Source organism: Ambystoma mexicanum, chromosome 7q (genome assembly GCF_040938575.1).
Source record: "Ambystoma mexicanum isolate Mex_15411 chromosome 7q, UKY_AmexF1_1, whole genome shotgun sequence".
In the NCBI taxonomy this organism is placed as follows: domain Eukaryota; kingdom Metazoa; phylum Chordata; class Amphibia; order Caudata; family Ambystomatidae; genus Ambystoma; species Ambystoma mexicanum.
Window position 1 is genome coordinate 183,999,261 of NC_090941.1, and position 13,938 is coordinate 184,013,198.

The window sequence follows — 13,938 nt, forward strand, 5'->3', positions numbered from 1 at the left end:
AGATGAAATTTACTTTGATGAGCGATTTAAAGAGGGCATGATTCTATTGAGAGGGAAACAGGAATGGATTTCACACAGTGGGCAGTTGGTCACCCAAAATTGTGGATCCCCTTGCAGTACCAACACCGAGACTCGTCCGGCTGACAGGGGTGCATTAACTCAGTTGGGTTGCACCGTGAGTGGATCCAGGTCGGCTGAGCGAGCTTTGTGGGGCAGGTGGCTATCCACTCTGGTGAAGAGTGCTACTGACCCCTGGCTCCAGTTTCAACATGTCTACATGGATGAGGGAGAATGACCACAAGGGCACCCTCCTCTGGCAATGATCCCAGTGTCTCTCAGTGATCACCAATGCGACTGCCAACAGGAGTGGACTGTCCTCATTGTACCTTGGCCATGTTGCACCGCCAGGTGGGGAGGCCCACAATGGGTGTTAGGGGTCTGAGATGATGCTGGCTACCCAGCCAACTCATCTTGTGACACAGACCAATGTGTACAAGTTGAAGAGCCAAACCAAAGACTCTGGTACTATGGAGATGAGGGGCAGCGTACACCAGCTGAAGTGTGATCCCATTTCAATGTGCATGCCACCAGCATCTCTAATATATTCTGTTCAGGAGGTGTTGAATGGGTCAGGGGTTCATAAGTAGCAAAGCAGCTACCTCACTGAAATCTGTTTGTAGTCATCCTCTGAGGCATCAATGGCGCTGCAGCGTTGCTGGTGCCACAAGGATCTCTATCCTTCCTCCCTTTGATGCACCACTGTGTGCATAGCAGAGGTATGGGCAAGGCGGTGTGTGCTCTTCTCCCTTTCCAGTAAGCCTAGCAGACCAGATGGCCTTGGCCCAGCCAGATTCAGAGTGGAAGGATCCAACTCATGGGAGTCACGGAAGAAAGGGTGGGCCTTGATTGAAGATGGCAGCTTAAGCCCCAGACCCTGGATGGTGACCTTAAGGCAGGCACACCGTCATGGCTGCACGGCCATGTGGTTGTGAGAAACTGCCTCGGGCCATCTGGTCCTTTGAATGGTCCCAACTTGCCATATGGCCACAGCGGTTGGATCACATAGCCTGAGTCGCACCTGGCACAGCTGTCTCCTACATTTGTCTTCAGCCATGTTCCATGATAGTAGGTGTGCAGTGTCTCCTGGTGAAACAGACGTGTGTCATGGGAGCTGGACAGACTCCTCCATGCTTGGACTAGCTTCGGACAGCAGGTGGGGAACAACAAGCCTGGCTGCTGAGAGAAAGGCTAAGCAAGCCCAGCAGCTGAAGGGCCAGGTGGGAGCCACGGTCCAGTAGATGTTGCATGGAAGTGCTACTGGGGCTCGGCCAGGTGATCAGGGGTACAAGCAGGTCTCATGAAATCTCTTTGTCCCCTTGCATAGGCATGCAGTGTGGGAAATCAAAAGAAACATGACTGGGTTGAGAAGTCCTGCATGGAACAGGTTGTCTTGACAGCTATATTCTACCTTGCGGCATCCCTGGCTGTCCGGGGCTCTCTCCTCAACAACTTTGTGCTTGATCCTCCTGAGAGAGCTGGGTCTCCCGGCAGATTCTCTGGGATCACTTGCATTCCCGCACTGGATGCCACAAGGGCGCCCGTCTCTGCCACACCTGGTTTGGGATCTAAACCTAACTCCCTTTCAATGAGCTGAGTGCAACAGAGGCCATTGCATATCTCTTCTGAACGGTGCTCTCCCATCTCTTGGGACTGACTTACCCATGTTCAACTGCTGTTCACATGTAACCCTTCTCCATTTCAGCCTTCAGTTATCTTTTGTATTTTTCTACTACCACCAAGATCTGTACCTGCAGCGGCTCCGCTCGGGCCTTTGCCCCAGTCATCCATGTGCAACACAGTGCCCTCCTACTCATCGGGGATCACCCCGCGGCTCTCAGCAACCGCAGTGGCCTGGCTTGGGCCTGACGCTCCAGCACCATCCATTTCAGGACTAGTTGTTTATGCAGGTGAGTTGTTACGCACCCCTTAGCGGATTCAGACTTCCATGGCTACTGTCCTCCTGTTTGTATCAATAAACACCTTTTCTGGGTTCTGATAAGTGTTGGCATCAGTCATCTTAACACAGCATTTACTTCATCCAACAATGCCAGTTCTGCCTCCCGAAAGTGGCTCACTGGTCACTTTCATTCGACGCCCGGTTCCACACCAGTGAGCTGGGCTTCTTGTCCTTTTTAAGTTTGAGAATAGGTTGAGATACTTTCACCACATGACGTCTGATCGTTTGCTGTACCAGAGTGGTGTTTGCAAGCACCAGCTATCCTGAGGGTAGCTTCATAGGGAACCAGCTACTAGATGGTACGATTTGTCTTTTTCACGATATCTAGGTTGGATGACCGATTTCAACATCAAGAACTCTACAGACCGCCACAAGAGTTTCCTCTTGCTTCACCCTCTCCAGGCATAGTTCCCCATCTATCGGATCCTATCACACATGCTCCAACAACTTCTCCAACAGAGCAGGGTAGAGGGTCCGGTGGTGCACCCACCATGATGCCACAATAGGATACCACCTCAGCCGGTGTGCGCCAGCCCTCACCTTCATTGCACCACAGGGTTTGGTACAGGCCTGTGACTCACACACGTGTTTGATTAGTTGGCCTGTGTTTGAAGACAGGTCGGGTGGGTAACTGACATCCCCACGGACCATTGATGTCCTTTGTGACCTCCCCACCCTGCAGCACAACGCAGTCGGGGTGCACTGAGGACAGTCCACCCCCTTTGACAGTCGCCCCATCCACCATCGCTGACCCGGCAACTCCCCGAGAGGGCCCAGGATGGCTTGTGTAGGAGAGTGTGGCAGCAGTCAATCTCCCTCAGTTTGCGGACTTGGTGAAACTGCTGCCAGGGGGCTGTGACACTCTCCACCAGATCGAAGAACTGCCTGCCCCCCAAGGCCTTCCCAGCCGACCCAGAGCAAGTTACAATGCACTGCCAGGGAGGTAATGCACCCTGCTGGCCATGTGGGCCATGGGGGCGCTCCCATGAGGGGATATGCCCTTCTGGGCGGCCAACCTCCCTCCCATGTTGAATCCTCCAAGCTAACTACACGGATGTATACAAATTGTTTACAAATTGTTTGACAATTGCTCGAATTACAATTGACCTTTTCACAATTGACTGAATTGTGAAGGTCAATTGTAACATATATGTGGGGGGAAACCCCCCACAACCCCCCACCTAACGCCAAACCCCCCAAAACCCCTATATATATATATAAATATATATTACCAAACAGATATATATATATATATATATATATATATATATATATATATATATATATATATATATATATATACATATATATATATATATATATGGTCAATTGTGAAAAGGTCAATTGTGACCCTTTAAATTCGGTCAATTGTTCATTCGAACAATTGTAAACAAACAATTTGGGTAATACCAACTACACAGACCCCACTCATTTCCCTCTCAATGGTTTCATGTCCTCTTGAACTCTCTCTTCAGAGTTTGTTTCAAATTTCCCTGATGGTACTTGTTGGCTATTGGGCTTGTGTCCATATTTAGCCTTGGATGGAGTTTGCCATCTGCTTTGACCTGCATACTCAAGCAAACCAACTCTGAAATGACCTGATCCCAGTGTGCAGGTGTGCCGGGGACTCAACATGCGACTGGATGGGGATTCAGCACTGAACTCTTCCCTCGTCACTTGCCATTTCAGATGGAATTCTGGTAAGTCTCTTTTCCTCTGCTTAGTACTGGGCTTAAATTCAAGGGGGCCACCAAGCTCTGATCTGAGGTCATAGTCGGGGGGGGCGAAGCTTAGGCAGCCAGCATTAGGGCCAGAGCATTTTGAGGGTGTTTACCCAGCCACACGCCTCTGCCACAGCTGTGTGTGCATTGTGCCAATCTGTGCCGAAGCACACATAGGGAGCGGTAGCCCATTGGACATAGTTTCAAGGGCTGCACTCCAGGCCTGTCCTGAGCAGTCAGCCATGGGACATCACATACAGTCTCACGTGGCATGATCAGCTTCCCTGGGGTAGGGGAAGGTGAATCAGGTTTGAGGGCACCGCCACCACTACCAACACCAGGCACAGCAGGCGCCTGGCACTCCCAATCCCAATGGGGTGGGGAAACAGCGAGGCCAGTACGCTCTGGCAACAAGCTTGCATGGCAGGTCGAGGCATCCTGAAAAGGTGCTGATCAGGTCTGACCTTAGGTGGACGAAGGTAACAGGGTCCCTACAACTGCTGCAGCCGTGCATCTGGGGAAGGTCCCAGGGAAATTGACATTCAAGCGACCCTCATACAGGCGGAACCCTAGGAGAAAACCAGGGCTGCATGATGCATTCGAAGTGTTCATGATCAATGTGTGCTGCAATTCACACTGAATCTCACAGCTACCTGCATTCTTCATCAACGCATGAGCCGAGTAATCCACCACCAGGAGTCACAGGCAACTTTGTTTTCCAGATATAGGCCCAAACCTGCAGGTGCTGCAGGGCTGGGGGAGACAGCACCACCTGTCCCACCCACATACGCAGTGAGATGGCCGGTGCCCCATATAGCTTCCCCACTTGGGAGTCAGCCAAGACCATTGTAGTTTTCAAACAAACAGGTTCCAGGTGCTAAGCCTGGGATGCCCACCCACTGTCTTTATGCAGCAGCGCAACAGGGGCTTCCCACGCTGACGGTAGCAGGCAGCTCTGACGCCTGCCCACCAGAGCAATCCACCCATCCTTTCACATCCATGTCCTCCCACCCCCCTTTTGAGGTGCGGGAGAGGAGGGCTGTAGGCAGGCAGCGCGGGGGTCGGATGGGACCGCTAGGCTCGTCCAACCCCAGGACAGCTGCACTGGGTGAAGCTCCAGGTACCTGGTAACCTGGGAATGTCACCTACTGCGCTAGTGAGCATGGCCATCGCTCACCCACGGTTGTAGCCAGCTGGAACCTCGGCACCGGCCCATCGAGTAGGTCTGGCTGCACCCCGGATCAAAGCCCGGCCAGCGTGGTAGGCTCCTGTCCACCTGGGGAGGCATCCTTTGAGAACAGCCAGGTTTCCATCGGCTGCTGGATTCTCCCACTCAGGACTTCCCTTCCCACTTTGGTGCCCCACCAACACCTGCCAACTAGCAGGTCAAAGAGAGGAGTAGAGCCAGCGAGCACGACAGCTCAGGTGCCAGCTCAGAGAGGAAGGGGTCCATGCAGGGCTCCCTCGCCGGTGCATAGTTGGGGTTAGACCAGCAGGTTAACACAACCCTGCCTGACATCCCCATCCATCTGCTGTTTTGTGGACACTCCAGTGGAAGGGATCCCGCTCCCCGGCGCCTGGTCCCTGGGGCACAACCGGTACTCCACCATCAATGATTCTCCCACAGGTACACCTACAGAAACCTTGTTATGTCTTTTACCAGCCTCTAGATGATAAAGTTTGATCCTCTTCTCGGCGCTCTGCCAGGGCCTTCGCTGACATCAGTGGGACCAATCCGGGGACAATACTCAACCATCCAATCGGTAGTAGCGACAGTCTGTGTGTTCAAAGGGCAGATACTTAATCAACCAAGCTTATGACTCGCACTTACTGGAAATTCCTTGTTCATGTGAAATATTTGCAATCCCAAATCCATTTCATGAACGGGGTTCAGAGGGTTACTGGCACCTGTTGGCAAGTGGTAGACACACACTGATCCATTAAGTGTAGCACACATGCTGCCCCAGACATTTGATGCCGTCACAGACCCATTATTAGTCTATCCCGCGCGGCTGAATGCTACTTGTCCCTCTAAGAAGTTGAACGGTAACCACTCGGGGGTCACCTAAGCAGCAGGCATGGAAGAGTCTCGCTCATTCAAGACAAATCGCTCCACCATCTAAGAACGGCCATTCACCAACATCCACAGAATTGAGAAAGCGCTATCAATCTATCAATTCTTTACGTATATGGGCCGGGTGATGTTTCCCATGTTTAGTCAAATTGAGATGTAGGCTCCACTCCTGGTGGTGTCCTTCCATCAATTCCATTAGGTTTCAACTTTGCAACCATACTCTCCTTTAGAACTGAAAGACTTTAGTTTCCCAGAGGCTGCTCAGCCAGACATTGTAGCATGCATACTGAAGCAAACCAACTCTGAAATGACCCAATTCCGGTGTGCCAGGGTCTCACCATGCCACCGGATGGGGATTCATTGCTGAACTCTTCTGTCACTTGCCATTTCAGGGGGAATCCTGGTTAGTCTCTTTTCCTATGCTTAGTACTGTGCTTAAATTCAAGCGGGCCACCACGTTTCATCTGAGGTCATAGTCAGGGAGGGCCAAGCTCAGACTGCCGGACTCAGGGCCAGGGCAGTTTGAAGGGGTTTACCCCAGCACTATGCTTCTGTCAGAGATGTGTGTGCATTGTCCCGATATATGCCAAAAACACCTAGGAAGGGGTTGCTAATCAGACGCAGTCGCAAGGCCTGCACTCCAGGGCTGTCCTGCACACTCAGCCATGGGACAGCACATACATCCTCACGTGGCATGGCCAGCTGCCCTGGGCTAGGGGAAGGTGCATCAGGTTTTTAGGCCTCTGGCACCACTACCACCACCCAGCACAACAGGTACATGGCACTTCTTATCACATGGTATGGGGAAACGGTGTTAAACTGTATTCATATAAGACTGCCTTGTTATGAATTTTGTCCTAAGCCAAATAGCGTTACACGGAAAACCACATGTGAAATGTTTCGATTTTGAAAGAGCATCCTGTCTCGCACCTCGCTGGAAAGGACTGTTTCAAGTCCTGTTGGCCACACAGACCTATGTAGAAGTAGAAGGAAAACGACACTGGATTCACACAACTCACATCAAGAAGATACCTTTTCCTCTGCCTCACGATGAAGGAGAAGAGAAGGAAATTGTTCACTCTGTTCCTCATCACAAGTCTGTTCTAACCGACATCAAGGGTGTCCTGGATATCCTTCCTGAGCCTGTGGGGCGTGGGGAGGCTGCTGCTTTACCTTCAAGTCCTTCTTCGAATCTTTCTGTACCACCGAGCAATCTTGCTTCTGCTCCATCACTTACTTCAGGAAGCAACAAGACTCTGTTCGCAGATCACACCGTACCGGAGTCTTGAGGTACAATCTGCGTCTGAGGAATTAGACTTACATCACAGCATCAGCTGTGCCCACAAGGAACCACCGTTGAGCCAGTCCCTTGTCACTCTTTCACTGAAAAAAAATAAAATAAGAGACAGGGACCGGCAAAGTTACATTCAAGCAAGATAGGCCACGTGGTCAGGGGCCACCGACGGATGAACTAAAAGAGCCTAACGGAGAGGCTTCTAAACAGACTCTGAGAAACAATGGGGGTCATTCCGAGTTGGGCGGTAAGGGTTTACGGGCACCAGTAAGGATGCCGGTGCCGGTAAACCCTTACCGCCCTATTCTGAGGTTTCTTAGCGGGGTCTGACCAGTCGTTCTCTGCGGGTCCCATTAAGGGACCTTCAAGTTAATAAAGGGCCCTCTGGGGGCTCAAATGGGAATGGGGACTGGTTAACTGAATGGGGACTTACCGGGTCCGCATAGGTCGGAATGTCCCGGTAAGTCCCCATTCAGCCAGACGGGACCCGGACCCGGGTTTGGAGGCAGCCATGGCGCGAATAGTGCCATGGCTACCTCCAAACTCGTAATGACCCCCAATGTCCTTTCCTAAATCTACTTGTGCAGAACAAGCTGTTGGTCTTGTGGCTGACAGAGAATCTGTACATCAAAGATCATGGTCCCTGAGGACCCATTGTTTTCTAATCACAGTATTGGTCTGCGTAGTAATTGTATTTTCGCTTGGGTTTTGATATATGGAAGGGGTGCGTCCACTTGAGACTTTGTTACTGACTGAAATTACCTCCACTGTGTCGCCACCTTTCGTGCATCTGCACTCTCTTCTTCCTCGAGACTCCCAACATAGACAGGGTTATCCTAATAACACTCTACTGATCATGAAGGCGACCCATGCAATTTTAAACAGAACAAATTGCTGTGTGTGTTCACACTTGCCACAATACGGGGAAAAGGGGTTAGGCTGGTATATTAATCCGCTTCCTCTAACTACTGCATGCTACGCCTCACTAAGGGCATTGTTCTTTGGTCATTTGAATGACAGTATTTCTGGGAACTTCGATGGGACCAATCTGAATGAATTCAAAAAACGAGTCCTGACACCCTTGGGATGTTCCCTCTTTGTAAATGGGAGCAAACTCAATGTTGCTTCTTTTAGGCCTTCTGATAGACTCTCTAGACCTTTCCAATCACTGATTTCTTTCAAGATGGCTCCCGTAGGCAACCGGGATGCCATGCCTCCTTCCTATGCTATCAATCATAGCCCCAACTCTGTTTCTTTCTGCATACAAAGGGATGGTTCTCAGCCAATGGGTACATTTGAGGGTTGCACCAACATTGCAAATCTAATCAGTGAGGACATACCTTTGTATGTAGGAGACCCTGTTTATTTTGTTTGTGGTAATGAAGCCTACCCTTGGTTACCTAGAGATTGGCAGGGTACTTGTTATTTGGGTATCTTGTTACCAGGAGTCTATGTGGCTAGCACCTCAGAAGTCTCCAGAGCTCGTCCAAGGCGGGATGAGAATGGTGATGCTCCTTCACAAGTCTTAGTTTATGTAGCAAAATCATTTATGCATTTTGGGGACAAATAATGAATTCTGAGTATAATAGAAGATTAGCAAGGGTATTGGAGAAAACCATCAACAGAACCACTGATATACTATACAACATGATGCTAGAGCAAAAGGCCATTATATTAGTGGCCCTTTAAAATAGGATGGCGTTAAATGTCATCCTAGCTGAGCGTGGTGGGGTATGTAAATTGGTGGGATCTGCGTGCTGTGTTTTTGTCCCTGACTCCTCTCCTAACATGTTCAAGGCAATACAAAATCTACATACCTTGAGTACGGAAGTACATGTCCCCGAGGGAAACTGGAATCTTAGTGCTTGGTTCTGGAACTTGTTACGTTTGTGGGGTTGGAAGTTCTTTGCAGTCCTAATGATAGTTCTTGGTGTTCTACTGTTTTGTTGTTGTTATATACAATGGCCCTCATTACGACCCTGGCGGAAAGGGTTTTACGCCAGCGTAATGCATAGCGTACCTTTCCGCCTTACTACGAGTTCCCGTAGCGCCATGGTGGTTTTTTCGCCTGGTTTTTCCTGGCGGAAAAATCCATGGCGCTACGGGACCTGTTGTTAATTACGCCACCGTAATTTACGGTGGCGTAATTAACGCCTTCCCCACTCCCATTATACCCTATGGGGCAAAAATGGGAATGGGGAAGGGTAAATGGGGATTGGGGACTTACCGCCCCGCCAAGGTCGGAATGGGGTGGTAAGTCCGCCAACCCCCATGGCGGAGTTGGCAGCTCTGCGCCATGGTCCATGGTGCAAATTGCACCATGGACCTCCGCCAGGGTCGTAATGAGGGCCAATGTCTTCCTGCCATATGTTCGATGTTAGGAGGATGTTGTGCACAAACTATAGGTACATTAGGACCAACAGTACATGCGCCCAAGAAACCTGCTAACGCTTTTGTAATGCAGGATATCACTATCAAGGAATTTATGGTGATTTATATTTCTGTAGAATGTGATTCAGGATATACGGACATTGAGACGTGGGGATTTGAGTAGAGCAAATGTTTGAGTGATGCTCTTGGCTTAGGCCAAAAGGAGGGTTTGTTAAACTGTATTCATATAATACCGCCTTGTTATGAATATTGGCCTAAGCCCATTGGCCTTACACAGAAAACCACGTCTGAAATGTTTCGATTTTCGATCAACTTCACCGCCATTTTAAGAATCGTCCACCATTTTGATTTCGACTCCTGCTTTGTGTTCTAAAATGGTGGACTGTGTTTTCAACTTGCAGCCGAGCTGAACGAACTTTGAGTTTTGTTAATGTTTAGGCTGACCGAGAGCAGACTGTTCAATGCAAAGAAACCTTGTGACTCGAATGAACTGCAATCCAAGTGTTGTCTGCGCTCACAAGCCTCATCCTCATATACACAATGAGACAATGTAGAACAAACTCAGACTGTGTGCTTTTGCTGAACTGTATTGCAGTGATTCTTGAAACAAGGGTTATTGTGGATCAGAGAACCAACGGCACCATTGTAACTTCATGGACATGCAAACTTGTTTAATCCGTTCTACAATATTGTAATATTTGACATGTGAACTGGGCACAAACCATAGCATGTAACTTATTAGTTTGGAGAGGGGCTGGACAATGTTTTGAAACTGTATTAAAAGGGCTGTGTTAAGATGTCCAGCACTCTCAACCCTCAATGTGCCTGCTGGTACACACTGCAAGGTGTTTGGAGCCAGATAGCTATCTGTTTTCTTTGATTCTGTACAGAAATAAAAGATACTTGTATCTTTCGACCCGTGATTGGCGTATTTCATTTTGTGGTACAAAGCCTCGATATTTCTTTGGTCTTTCAACGGGGAGGCCAGAACACTCCGGCAACATTCCTGCATGCCAGGTTCAGGGATCTTGCAAAGGGGTTGATCAGGGTATGACCTTAGGTAAACAAAGGGAACAGAGTCCCTTCAACTGCCCCAGCCATGCACCTGGGGAAGGTCCCAGGGAAATTGATATTTAAGCGACCCTCAAACAGGTAGAGCCCCAGGAGGAAACCAGGGCTGCATGGTGCATTTGAAGTGTCGATGACCAATGTGTACTGCAATTCACACTGATTCTCAAAACTAGCTGCATTCTTCATCGACGCATGAGTGATCCACTGCCAGGAGTCCCAGGCAACTTTGCTTTCCAGACATCAGCCCAAACCTGCAGGTTTAGCAGGGCTGGGGGAGACAGTGCCACCTGTCCGGCCCACACATGCAGTGAGATCCCCAGTTCCCCATCTAGCTTCCCCACTTGGGAGTCAGCCAAGACCACTGTGGTTTTCAAGCAAACAGGTTCCAGACACTAAGACCAGGGAGCCCACCCACCGTCCTCGGCAGCAGCGCAACAGGGGCTTCCCACGGTGATGGTGGCAGGCAACTCTGTCGGCAGCCCTCCAGATCAATTTGGTCATCCTTCCCCAACCATGTCCTCCAGCCTCCCTTTTGGGGTACAGGAGAGGAGAGCCGTAGGCAGGCAGGGTGGGTGTTGGGTGGCACCGCTAGGGTCTTCAAACAACATGACAGCGCACTGGGCCAAGCTCGAGGTACCTGGTAACGAGGAATGTCACCTACTGCTCTGGTGACCATGTGGTGGCCAGCTAGAACCTCAACAACGGCCCATCGAGTAGGCCTGGCTGCACCATGGATCAAAGCTCGGCCAGCGTTTTAGGCCCATGTCCACATGGAGAGTCATCCTTTGAGAACAGCCAGATATTCCTCAGCTCCTGGATGTATCCACTCTGGACTTCCCATCTGATTGTGGTGCCACTAGCAGGTCAGAGAGAGGAGGGCACCCAGCCAGCACGTCAGCTCAGGGGCCAGCTCAGAGAGGAGGTGGTCCATGTAGGGCTCCCTTGCCGGTGCATAGTTGGGGTTCGATGGGCAGATTAACACATCCCTGCCCGACATCCCCATCCATCTGCTGTTTTGCAGACGACTCCAGTGGAAGCGATCCCACTCCCCGGCGCCTGGTCCCTGGGACTCAGCAGCTGCTCTACCATCAATGATCCTTCCAAGACTTTTACTTCCTCTAGATTTTAAAGTTTGATCCTCTTCTCAGCGCTGCATCAGGGCTGTTGCCAACACCGGCGGGACCACACTCAACCGGTGGGACCTCACGCAACCATCTAATCAGTAGTAGCGATCGTTGGAGTATACAAAAGGCAGGGAGTTAATTAACCAAGCTTATGAGCCACACTTACTGGGAATTCCTCGTTCATGTGAAATATTTGCAATCCCAAATCCATTTCATGAACAGGGTTCAGAGAGTTACTGGCACCTATCAGCAAAGGGTAGACACACATTGATCCATTCAGCAGCCCGGGACATCGGACGCCTTCACAGATCTGTTATTGCTCTATCTCATGTGGCTGAATGCCACTTGTCCTTCTAAGAAGTTGGACGCCAACCACTGGAAGTCACGTAAGTAGTTGGCATGGAGTAGTCTCACTCATTATCTTAATTACCGAGACAAATCGCTCCACCAACAGGGTTGATTTCCCATGCATAGTCAAATTTAGATGTAGGCTTCCCTCCTGGTGGTGCCCTTCCATCAATTCTGTTAGGTTTCAGCTTTGCAACCCCCTGAGAAGCCAAAGACTTTAGTTTCCCCTAGGCTGCTCAGCCAGACATTGTGCTTGGAGGAGAGAGCCACCCATATTAAGGGGCACTCCCTGAGATGGTGTACCATAAACACAGTCCCAAAGCAGGTAGAAGGTCATTGCTTGAAACAGCTGCCGGGGCCAGCAAAGCAGTCCAACTGTAGACAAACCGAGTATGCCAAATCAGTCCTGTGGAGTGCAGGGAGGCACACTGGCAGGCCACCCTGACATCCACATGCAAGTAAGCTGAGGTTCTTTTGTCAGCGATACACCCTGCTGGCCGTAAAAACATTGGCCATGCTCTGATGGGACGGGGCACAGCTCTTGGCCAGCTCGGGGGAGGGAGCGATGGTATTGCCACAGAGCCCAGGTGGGGCAGCGATAACCAAGTGTAGCACAGACTGGACTGATACACACAGTCTACAGTAATCCAGAGGAAGGTGGCTGAGCTTTCTTGCATTCTATGTACCCTGGATGACAGAGGCGGAGGTCTGGGCAAAAGCATCCAACCTCCTTATGGACCCAAATGGAGATTCATTTTAAACTTAGTGCCCATCCGGAGGCCCGCCATCTGCTAGTGTAAAGCATTCCAATGGGCCTGGGCAGGAAGGTCCTTGGGTCCCTGGCAAAGTGCAAGCAGACCCTGTTCAGCTGACCCATATGCCAGCCAGGCACCCATGGGCAGGGATGAGGAGCAGCAGCACTGGCGCTCTGACGGGGGCGCATTTAGCTTTTCCTTCCAGGGAGGGACAGGGACCGATAAGCATGCTCGGGTCCACTGCTGGGCAGACGGACAGTCTATCCAGATTCGAGGATGGTGCATAAGGGAGGGGGCAGCACAGTCAGCCATTGTGGAGCTCGGGCCAGGGCAGGATAGAGCTCTTCCAATGGCAGGCACATCCCCAGGTCTCCTGACACAGACTCGCCCCCTCTGTATGGTGCCAGGAGGCAATGCCCAGGTGGTTTTGTGGGGCAGGAGGGGAGGCTGCAGGGACCTTGGCAGGGAAGGCAACAGCTAAACACATTATAGCTTGGCAGGGTTGGAGGCCCACCCTAGGTACACAAATAACACTGCATGGTAGACCATAGCTGTCAAGTTTCACAGTTCCATGCAGGAATCATTGAGCCAGTCCTTGTTTTATTCCGCACTGCATGCCTATGCGAGTGGGCAAGGAAGTTTAACAAGCTCTGCCCAGACCTCTCCAGAAGGCATGGCGCAGAGGTGTCCCAGCCAGTGCCCCAGCCGGCCAGCGGTGTGCTAACCCAGCCATTGTCCACCAGCCTCGGATGCAGTGCACCAGCCACATTACTCAGCAGTGTTCCTCACAGGGGACGCAGCCCGCTCTGGAGGGCAAAGCTCAGAGGCATGGAGGCAGGGCTCTGGACGGACAGAGGTGCCACCCCACCCATTGGTGCCGCTGGGTAGACCATAGCTGTGAAGCTTCCTTGTTCCATACGGGACAGTTCAAGACTATCCAGGTGTTTTTCTTTCATACACTGCATGTATATGCAAGCTGAGAAGGTGATTTAGGGAGACGTGATGTAGAGGAGAGCCAAATTAGTCCTTTGTGCACGTTGGTTCATGGCACTCAGGAGAGCATATGATATGCTGTCATTGGTGGCAGGGATGAGTTCTCTGTGTTGGGTCTATTCATGTGCAAGGACACAGGGCTGTGGAATT

General features: G+C 50.7%; 1 non-coding gene across 1 annotated transcript; it reads right to left on the reverse strand.

Moving 5' to 3' along the window:
* Positions 1-4,285: 4,285 nt before the first annotated feature.
* Positions 4,286-4,439, reverse strand: LOC138529135 (5.8S ribosomal RNA). The gene has a single exon (XR_011284481.1). It is a non-coding gene; the product is annotated as a 5.8S ribosomal RNA (ribosomal RNA).
* Between the last annotated feature and the right edge of the window lie 9,499 nt (positions 4,440-13,938).